Source organism: Nicotiana attenuata, chromosome 5 (genome assembly GCF_001879085.1).
Source record: "Nicotiana attenuata strain UT chromosome 5, NIATTr2, whole genome shotgun sequence".
Lineage (NCBI taxonomy): Eukaryota > Viridiplantae > Streptophyta > Magnoliopsida > Solanales > Solanaceae > Nicotiana > Nicotiana attenuata.
The window spans coordinates 19,479,044-19,489,724 of record NC_031993.1 but is presented as its reverse complement, the minus strand read 5'-3'; positions in this window follow the sequence as shown (position 1 = coordinate 19,489,724).

Sequence of the window (10,681 nt, the reverse complement as noted above, 5' to 3'; positions counted from 1 at the left end):
CCAGGTAGCTCGGCCAATATTATCAGGTCGAAGGTAATAGAGCAGCTCGGACTGCTAGACCAAACCGTGCCCGCCACTCGAGTCCTCAACGGATTCAACATGGCAAGCGAGACAACAAAAGGAGAGATCACTCTCCCGGTCAGCGTGGCCGGCACGACCCAAATTTTCAAATTCCATGTCATCGAAGGAGACATGAGGTACAACGCCTTGTTCGGATGACCATGGATACACTGCATGAGAGCGGTACCGTCCAATCTCCACCAGATGATGAAATTCCCAACAAATGACGAGATTAAAACCGTCCATGGGGAGCAGCACGCGACAAGGGAAATGTTCGCGGTGCACGACGTGACACCGGCGCCAATAACTCCACTCTCGAGAGAGCCTAAGGATAATCAAACTACATCTTCGGCTAAGCCCGATTGAACACAGCGGAGGAACGTACTGAGTCCTCACCGCAAACAACAGAGGCGTACTAGACCTCAGTACGTCGCCAAATGCATCCCGCGATAAGGTATAACCATCTCCCTTTTTAGTTTATATTTTATACTATCCTTTATACAGGAACTCGATCAAAGCGGTCAAAAGCGCACACCCAGCACAAAGACCTTAAGGTTTCAAAAGCATCCATGGCACTCTTTTCCTTCGACTGAGCTTTCGTCCCGAAGAGGGTTTTGCCGGCAAGGTTTTTAACGAGGCAACATCTATATGCTGCCTAAGGGGAATCCAACAAGTCTTCAAGACTTCTTTTGCTATCAATCACGGGCGCCGAAGGACATCCTTTCGGAAGATCATCCGCTCAGAAGAGCCAGGACATGCCAAACAGGGTCCCAATGGGAAAATGATGTACCGGACCAAACGGTCGAATGAACCGTGTCCGCGCAACCGAGCCCCCGATGACGGAAGCACATGTACTAGTGCCAAATAATCAAAGAATGCTTTTTGCGAACATGACACATGCTCCAAGGATAACCTAGCATTTTTGCCAGAACGATTCCTTCATCAAAGAACGTCTCGAATACTCGGAGACTGGCATCGATAATTCGGCACCCGCATGACCTCGGGGTCGAAACTCCAAACTAGTAAGCCCTAAACGAGGCAGCACGGAAATCATGAAATATCTCCAAAAAAGAAAGCGTCCCGAATACTCAGAGACTGGCGCCAAAGAACTCATCATACGCACGACCTCAGGGTCGGAATCTCCAAAGTCGTAAGCCCTCAATGAGGCAATTCCGAGCTCACGAGTAACGGCCCTCGAGCCAAAACGAACTCGATGACTCGGAGACTGTCGCCAATCACCATTCAGCAAAAAACCCGAGGCCGTAAGACCCCGAGCGGGCAGACTCGGTCTTGTAAAACTTACAACACAAACTGTAAGACCTCAAGCAAGGCATGAATCATACTTGTACCAAGTATCAGCAAAAACTGTAAGACCTCAAAAGGCATGAAAGTTTTGTAAGACCTTACTACAGGCATGAAATCGATCTCGACGTCCAGGCTATATATCGAATTTGTAAGACCCCTAAAAAGGCATACCCTCGATATAAACGCCTGAACTACTATACTCGGGACCAAAAAATGGCTCCGTCCAAACATAAAATGACTACGGTCATACGACTGCACCTGCCAAACTAACGCGACTCGGGGACGCCCGACCGTCGCTACAAAATCATAGGCCATTACTTCGAATCTACATCGAAATGAACCAGTTAAACAGGCTACCCTCAACAGGCAAAAAAGCTTCGACCATGTCAGCTCCAAATCATAAGGCTTCGAGCTACTCAGCCTCCGAGCCAATCCTTACAAGGTGCTCGAACATCGCCGCAAACGACTAGAAATCGAGGTTCTTCCCGAACTGACAACAGGTCAGGAAAAATCATCGCAAAGTCCTTAACGAGAGGAAAACAAAGCCTACATATGCCTAAGGGCGAAGCGTAAGAGCCATTGTCGCCAGCCTAAGGAGCCTCAGGCCACACATATGCCTAAGGGCAAAGCGTAAGAGCCATTGTCGCCAGCCTAATGAGCCTCAGGGCCACACAGACGCCTAAGGGCAAAGCGTAAGAGCCATTGTCGCCAGCCTAACGAGCCTCAGGGCCACACATATGCCTAAGGGCAAAGCGTAAGAGCCATTATCGCCAGCCTAACAAGCGTCAAGGCCACACACACGCCTAAGGGCGAAGCGTAAGAGGCAGTATCGCCAGCTTACACAAAAGATCGCTTCGGTCGAAGGCGTAAGAGCCATTGTTGCCTGCCCAATACAAACGTAAAACTTGAGGGTCAACTGAGCTCAAGTCGAAACCCGACTCGGAGACTCTACCCGAAATAGTTGAGCAAAAGCATAAGTGCGCAAATGCCTGCTTACACCAAAGGTCGTATCGATCAAGCGCGTAAGAGCCCGCGGGCCTGCCTAATGAGCCCCAGGGCCGAATCACGAATCTAATGATTCTCACTAACTCTGAAACCAGTCCACCTGGCCATAAGCAAAACAAAAGGGGGTACAGAAGAACTAAAAAGCCGCGAAGGGTTTTTCTTTTCAGGTACATACGCGGAAAAGTACATTCTCCATCTACAAACATACTCTAAAAAGGTACTACATACGAGATGGCGAGGTCTACGCCCCACCCCCGAGAGCTACGGCCAATCGACCTCATCTTCACTCTCCTCGGCATCGGACAAGAGTAACCAAGCATCGCGCTCGTCCACCCTCGCTCGCGCCAACTCTTCCGAGAGAACAAAACCCCTGACACTGATTTCCTCGAGAACTTTTCTTCGATATTTGCAACGCGCATATTCTTCGATCTTCTCTCCATGATCAAGGACCCTATTCAACTCGGCTTGGGCATCGGTAGCGTCCTTTAAATGAATCGCCATCTCCTAATCGGAGTATGGCTCAATACCTCTTCGGTCCGAGCATTAACGATCTCAGCCCTAACCTTCGAGAGTTTAGATTCAAGCTTCGTGATCATTTCCGCTTGATTTGAAGCATTTCCACGAGCTAAGCGGAGTTGGACCCCGAGGGCCGAAAGTTTAGCCGATGCATCTTTCTCCTCTGAGGCTTGGACCTGCGCCCGAGCTCTCAGCTCGATACAGTCAATTTTGATTCGATCAACCTCGCCCCTAAGACGCTCCAAGGCCTCCATCTTTTTCTACAGCTGAGGTAGGCGAAGAGTTAACCTTAGAAGTTAAAAAGCGAAACGCATACTCAACCAGGACGGGAAGTTACCTGCTCCATCAAATAGCTCTCGTAATTTAGGCTCCGATACACTTCACATCGCAGTATGCCAACTCGGCTTCCTTCTTCTCGCAAAGGAGCCTAAGGGATCTACCCTCATCGTGAGCTTTCCGGAGCCTAGCTCCATGACGGAGCAGCTCGGACCTAAGCCTGTCACAGGCCTACAAAATGAAAAACCCGGTAAGAAAGGAAAGATACAGATTTAGGAGTCCTATGACGAAGCTCACCTCAAAGTGAAGTCGGAAGACTTCCTCGAAGGCCAAGCACATATTTGTTGATCTAGCCCCCTCGGCCTCGGAAGAATCAACCCCGGTCGAAAACACGATCGTTTGAAGGAGGTGTCTTTCCAAAACCAGTAACCTCGGGCGCGATAGGCTCGGGCGATGTTTCTGTCTCAAAGGCCCAGCCCTGTTTGGCCTTGCCATGAGCTCCATCACCCCGTAAGTGCATTTCCAGCTTATCATTGTCATACTTTGGCTCGAAATCCGACAACCCCTCCTCCTCTCTAGAGGGGCACAACCTCGCCTTCGGAGGCTCTCCGATACCTGTGACAGCAAGATTAATACATAAAAAGGAAGAATGTCTCTCCAAATAAACAAGGGACAAGGGAAAAGAAATATACGCACACACCATGATATTTTGCCTCGCATCTGCCCCGAGACGTAGCTCGCCACCTACGCTTGTCACAAGACGAGTGGGTCGCCAGCTTCCAGACCCAACCAGGTAGATCGAGAACCTCGCCCGGCGCCCATGAGGATTGCTGCAGAAAAGAAGGAAACACGATTACGAAACTAGCTTTCACTATGAACAAATCTGAGAAAGCACGGGATGCTCTACTCACGCGTGTAGTTCCTTTCTTCAGGGAATGACATAAGCTCCACGGGGATAACGTCAGCCGTCCGGACCCGGATGAACCGACTAGTTCACTCCGGATTTCCGTGTTCATCATCATTAACAACAAAAGGCGTGGACGAACGACACCGCAAGGTTAGCAGGCCTCGGTGGTGAAAGGGCTGGTACAGCCTGACGAGATGGCTGAGCATGAATTCAAGCCCCGCCTTCTCCGCGGAAAACCTCATCATCAACGCTATTTTCCAAAACAACGGGTGTACCTGCGTCAAGGTAACTCGATACTTTACACTGAAGTCGAGCACGACCTTGTCGAGAGGTCCCGGTGTGAAGGGATATGTATATACGTTCAGGAATCCTTCGACACGGTCCGTGATCTCTTCGCCCGGGGAAAGCACCTGTAACGCTGCCTCCTCTCCCCATCCGCAGTCTCTCCTCACCAACTCAAGGTGTTCCTCCCTTATCAAAGACATAGTCTTCAAGATAAACTCCCGCGGGTCCTGAGCACTGGGAGCGGAACTCTCCCCTCTCTGCCAGGCAAACCCCGAAGTAGTAGTCATAGCTGCGGCAAGACTAGAGGAACTAAAGCGGGAACCTATACAAACACTCTGGTGCTAAGGTCACGAAGGGCTCGACGCCGAAATAGAGGGAAATATCTAAAAAAGTAGGATCTCCCAATAGACGTAAGCAACCCTATATATACGTGGAAGCAGCAGTGGTCTGCCTGCCCGAGATATGCCCCGGGAGGCCAATGACTTCGAATGCAAATCCCAAGGTGGTACCCGACCTCGAGGAACTCCATCAACATGAAGCTAGGCTTAAAGAAGCCAACAACACCATCTCCAGTCCCGAGGTAGTACCCGACCTCGAGGACCTCCATTAACATGAAGTTCGGCTTTAAGAAGCCAATGCCATCATCTCCAGTCCCGAGGTGGTACCCGACCTCGAAGACCTCCATCAGAAAGAAGTTAGGCTCCGGAAAACCTCCAACACCATTGCAGAGCTCGAGATAGTGGCCGAACTCGAAGGATCCCCCCCGAGAAGAAGAACAGGCACTTCAAGCACCGCCCATAAAGGCTCGACCTCGGGATACCGCCTAAATCCGGATAACCCTTCATCTGGAACCTATCTACACGCCTTTAAGGTTATCTACGCCAAACTCAAAACGAGCTTCCATGTTCCCAAAGCTAACTCTCACTCAGAGACCATTCTCAAAGGTTTGGGGGCTCAAGGTATTATTTTCATGTAACCCAGTGTGAAGGTCCCGAAGGCCCGAATCTATCGGACCAATTCAAGCCTGGTCCGAGGAACAATGGAGGTGCCGTTTTTTAACCAAAGGCCAGAAAGAATACTCACACACGGGTTAGATATTGACAATGATCAGCAGAAGTATACATTCAGAATCTCCACAAATGTTAAAGGAAATGGCAAGCATCAAAGACGAAAATCAAGAAAGTGTCTTTATATTCATAAAAATTTGCTTACAAAAGCCCACAAGGGGTCCTTACATATGATTACAAAGGCCCACAAGGGGTCCCTACACAGAAACAAAGAAGTAAAAGGGTATGCGCCTAAAACCTAGTCTACCCTCGAAGGTTCATCTCCGGTAGTAGCATCCCCGAACACCGCCTCCTCGAACTTGCATCCTCGAAGGTGATACCTTCGACCGCCACCTCCTCTAGGTTCCCAGCTCGATCCCTCGGAATAGAATTTCGAGGGAAAAGATGAAGAAGAGGAAAGAGGGAGGACGCAGAAGAGGCAGAAAAAAGAGACATAGCCCGCCGAAGCCGAAGGTTGAAGATCCGGTGGGCCCCAGTCTCGACGGCCGCTTGTGCATTTTATCCCTTGGGAAAAAACCCAAGGAATGAAGTGCCACACTAGGCCAGGGTAGGAGAGTGAGAAGCGGTATATAATCAGAACGCTCTTCCGAGCAACGGTATAGAATCCGAATGCCTGTCCAGACGAGAAGAGGACGGCCCCCCATGTGTCATCTCTCGAGTCAATGACTGCAGTAATAGCTGCCGTAATAAAAATAGCAGCAGCGTCGAGACGATATAGTCTCGTTTGACAGGGAGAGGCTCGGGCAAGAGGCCACTACGCAGCTGATAAGAACGCTGCCACACAACCATAAGGCCATGAGCCCCAAACATGGTGGTTAATAATGAAGGAAGATGGTGAGAAGGTAGTGAAGAGAAACGGATGATTGGATGAAACACAACACTTAGCTGAAGAAATAGCGCCAGAACACCCCCATTTATAGGGGGAGATCGCACGACCTTCGATGCCTTTGAAAGATGCATCGGCAGGCACAATCAATGCATCTTTGAAGACTGAATCGACGGCAGTACTGTCACTTTGAAGAACGGGAATCGACAATGCATTGAAAGGCACCGAAAAGACAAGCCCGTGGGATGTCCCAGTTATCGTAAAGGCTTACGTCGTGGGTTGCGTCACCATTATGACATTGTCGCAGAGAGCCTGGAGAGTCAGGCGTCAAAATCGTTTCCTAACGCTTTGTTCTAGGAAACGCGGAGACTATCTGTATACGGCAAAATTGGAGGGTGCAATTTCCCGTCATCAAGGCAGTCTGGAAGATCGCCTCGAAGCCTCGAGGCTGCAATGATGAGCTCGAGTCTTCTTCTTCGGAGCTCGTCGACACCAGATCTGAAGAAAATATCAGTCGAGACTAGAATAAAAATGGGGAGTCCCCAAGATGCGGCTAAGTCTAACAAAGCCTAGCCGGGCTAGCCTGAACCCTAATCGGGGTGTCACATCAAGTCGTCCCATCTCCACACCTTTACAACTAATGTATGCCTTACCGTATGAGCTTCCCCCCTTCTATATAAAAGGGATTCTTACTATTTTGTAGAGGACAGAATAGACTCTCTAATACACTCTCTTGATATTGTTGCTCTATCTTATTATCTTCGTACTCATTCTACATTTATTGCTTGTTATTGACCATAAAGAGTCTCCTTTAATATTATTGCATCTGTTAGCCCTTCCCCGATTGCCCTTGATAGGTCGAGCCCGAGCTCGGGACCCGACCTCGAGGCCCCAAATCGACCAGCTCGAGGCCCCGAAAGGCTATCTCTCTGTTCGATTACCGCTTTATTTTAGCTCGCATCTCGCACTTAAACTTTACACACATAGCATCTATCGGTCCACAACTAGCATAAAAATTGATCACGTATTTTTAGAGTCTCATCAACAAATTTAACTCTTTTTGCCATTTTCATGGTAAACAAATTGCCATAATTTTTTTTCAACTTGGTAGATTAGATTTTTTGAAACAAGATTCTTATTTTTTTTTTTTTTGGGTTTGGATCTGCCCAAATGATGAACAACACCCCCTCCAACCACTATTTTTGCTACCAAAATGCCACCTTAAAAATACTACTGTCCCCACTATTAAGCTCCAGCGAGGAGCGGCAGTCGGCCACTATCCGGTGAGGAGCTTCGTCCTCCAATAACAATGGCGGAGATGATCTTGGTACTCTAATAGTGATGAAAAAGGCTTCTTTCATTTTTGATCACTGTCAAGAAGCAAAGGAAGAAGAAATGTTCATTCTCCTAAATTTAAATTAAAAAAAGCGTAAGGAAGGTGGAGAACGATGGAGCTTTGTGCTCCAGTAAAGTTGGTGACGACGTAGAGAAATTATAGAATTAGGTTCTCTCTCTCTAACTTTTTTATAATAATCTAAAAAAAAGATAGTGTAGTTGTCAATTTTCTGTTCTCACGTAAGATAGCTACTTGAACTACATATGTATGCTGAAGAATTCTGTTAAAAGATATCACTTAAAATGGGTTTATTCCTTTAAAACTAACAGTTAGGCTAAAGACTTGGGTTTCGTACCTTAAAAAAAAAATGCAGCAATATGAATTTGCGCTCAAGGCCCATTTTACAAACGGACTACTATGTGAGTTTTGCTTTGGGGTTTTGACACAGTATTCGCAAAAATGAAACTATTTACCCTTGTCTACCCATTTATTTTTCTACCCATAAACTAATTACATTTCCTGTCTATAATAGTTTTTGTGTGGAATTTTTTCTTTATTCTCCAATTCTTTTTTATTTCTATGTTTCTTTTCTTTCTTTTCTTTCTTTTCTTTTTCTTTTCTCCTTTTCTTTTTTCTCGTTTTCTTCTTATTTTTTTCTTTTTTCCTTTTCTAATTTTATTTAACTTCTTTTTTTATTATATTTTTTCTCTTCATAATCTAATTTCATTTATTGTTTTCACTAATTTTTATTATTCTTTTATTTTATATTATTACTAAAGAAAAATCAAATTGTGTACCAATTAAATGTAGCTAATACAATCAGAAAATATTAACTAACATATGATACCAGTATAGTATATAGCTATACCAACAGGGTATACAATTGTACGTAAAGAGTTAAAAAAAATTAATTCAATTATTAAACTGAAATAATATCAGTTGTCAATAAAAAATTCTAAAAGGATCTAATTGTAAGAGTATACCATTACATTATATAGCATACTACATTATATATATATATTTACCAGCAGCGCAGAGGCCCATGGCGATGGATGTTCAGGCCTTAGCCAGCCAGTTTGTGAGATTGGACCTTTCGGAGCCCAGTCGGGTCCTTGCTTGTGTGGTTTCCCGGTCTTCCTTGTTTGATCGTATCCGGGAGCGCCAGTTTGATGACCCTCATTTGCTTGTCCTCAAGGACAACGTTCTGCGAGGTGATGCCAGAGACATGACCATTGGTGATTGAGGATGCAGGGTTGGGTTTGTGTACCCAATGTTGATGGGCTTCGGGACTTGATTCTAGAGGAGGCTCATAGCTCGCGGTATTCCATCCATCCGGGTGCTGCGAAGATGTATCAGAATTTGAGACGACACTATTGGTGGAGGCGGATGAAGGAAGATATAGTTGGGTTTTGTAGCTCGGTGCCTCAATTGTCAGCAGGTAAAGTATGAGCACCAGAGACCGGGTGGATTCCTTCAGCAGATAGAGATTCCGTAGTGGAAGTGGGAGCGGATCACCATAGACTTCGTAGTTGGGCTTCCACGGACTTTGAGGAAGTTCGATGCCATTTAGGTGATTGTGGATCGGCTGACCAAGTCCGCGCACTTCATTCCTGTGTGTACCACCTACTCCTCAGAGCGCCTGGCGGAGATTTATATCCAGGAGATTGTCTGTCTGTATGGTATTCCAGTTTCCATTATTTCAGATAGAGGTACTCAGTTCACATCGTGGTTCTGGAGGGCCGTTCTGCATGAGTTGGGTACTCGGGTAGAGTTGAGCACAGCATTTCACCCCCAGACGGACGGACAGTCTGAGCGCACCATTCAAATTCTTGAGGATATGGTCCGTGCGTGTGTGATGAAGTTTAGAGGTTCTTGGAATCAGTTCTTGCCACTGGCGGAGTTTGCTTACAACAACAGCTATCAGTCCAGCATTCAGATGGCACCGTATGAGGCCTTGTATGGTAGGCGGTGTAGATCCCCGGTGGGTTGGTTCAAGCCGGGCGAGATTAGATTATTGGGAACAGACTTGGTACAGGATGCTTTGGAGAAAGTCAAGGTAATTCAGGATGGACTCCGTACCGCCCAGTCCAGACAGAAGAGTTATGCGGACCGGAAGGTTCGTGATGTTTCCTATATGGTTGGAGAGCGGGTTTTGCCTATGAAGGACGTTATGAGATTTGGGAAGAAAGGGAAATTGAGTCTGAGGTTTGTTGGCTCTTTTGAGATATTGCGGCGTGTTAGGGAGGTTGCTTATGAGCTTGCCTTACCTCCCAGCTTGGCAGGAGTTCATCCGGTATTTATGGCCGTAGTCCCAAACGTAAATACTCGGGGATCTCTCAGTATCCCGGGGATCTCTCAGTATCCTCAATATATGTGTTGAGGACCGAGGATCTCTTGGTATCCTCAATGTATATGCTAGGGATCTCTTAGTATCCCGAAGATCTCTTAGTATCCTCAATATATGTGCCGGGGATCTCTCGGTATCCCGCACTACAGTCCAAATCAATATATGTGCAGGGGGATCTCCCGGAACACTCATCCGTAGTCCCAAAATAAAAACACAACAATCTCAAGGGAAGAATCCACAATTTCATTCAAGTCTGTACCAAGAAAACAAAGACTTCTATTCTAACATGCTGCATAGAATTCACGTAAACAATTCAAGCAGATAGGACAGTTAATTCACTTAAACATGCTTCCCTATACTACACAGTAGGTTTGAAGTACAAGTAATGTTCAAGAAGAAAGAAACACAACTAATTTACTTAATGAAAAACGGGTTTCCAACAATTAGCACGTGTACGCACTCGTCACCTTACGTACCCAGCATTCAAATAAGAACAATACCAAATCCTAGGGGGAATGCCCCCCCCCCCCCCCCCACAAGGTTAGACAAGCCACTTACCTCGAACCAGCTCAATCAAATCTATACCACGTTCTTGCCACGAGTATCCGACTCCAAATGGCCCAAATCTATTCAAAGTAATTGCATGATGTAAATAACACTTCAAGTAACTAATTCAACTAATTAATTCTAAGCTAATACACGAAATTAGGAAAAATGACCAAAACGCCTCCGGGCCCACGTCTCGGAATCG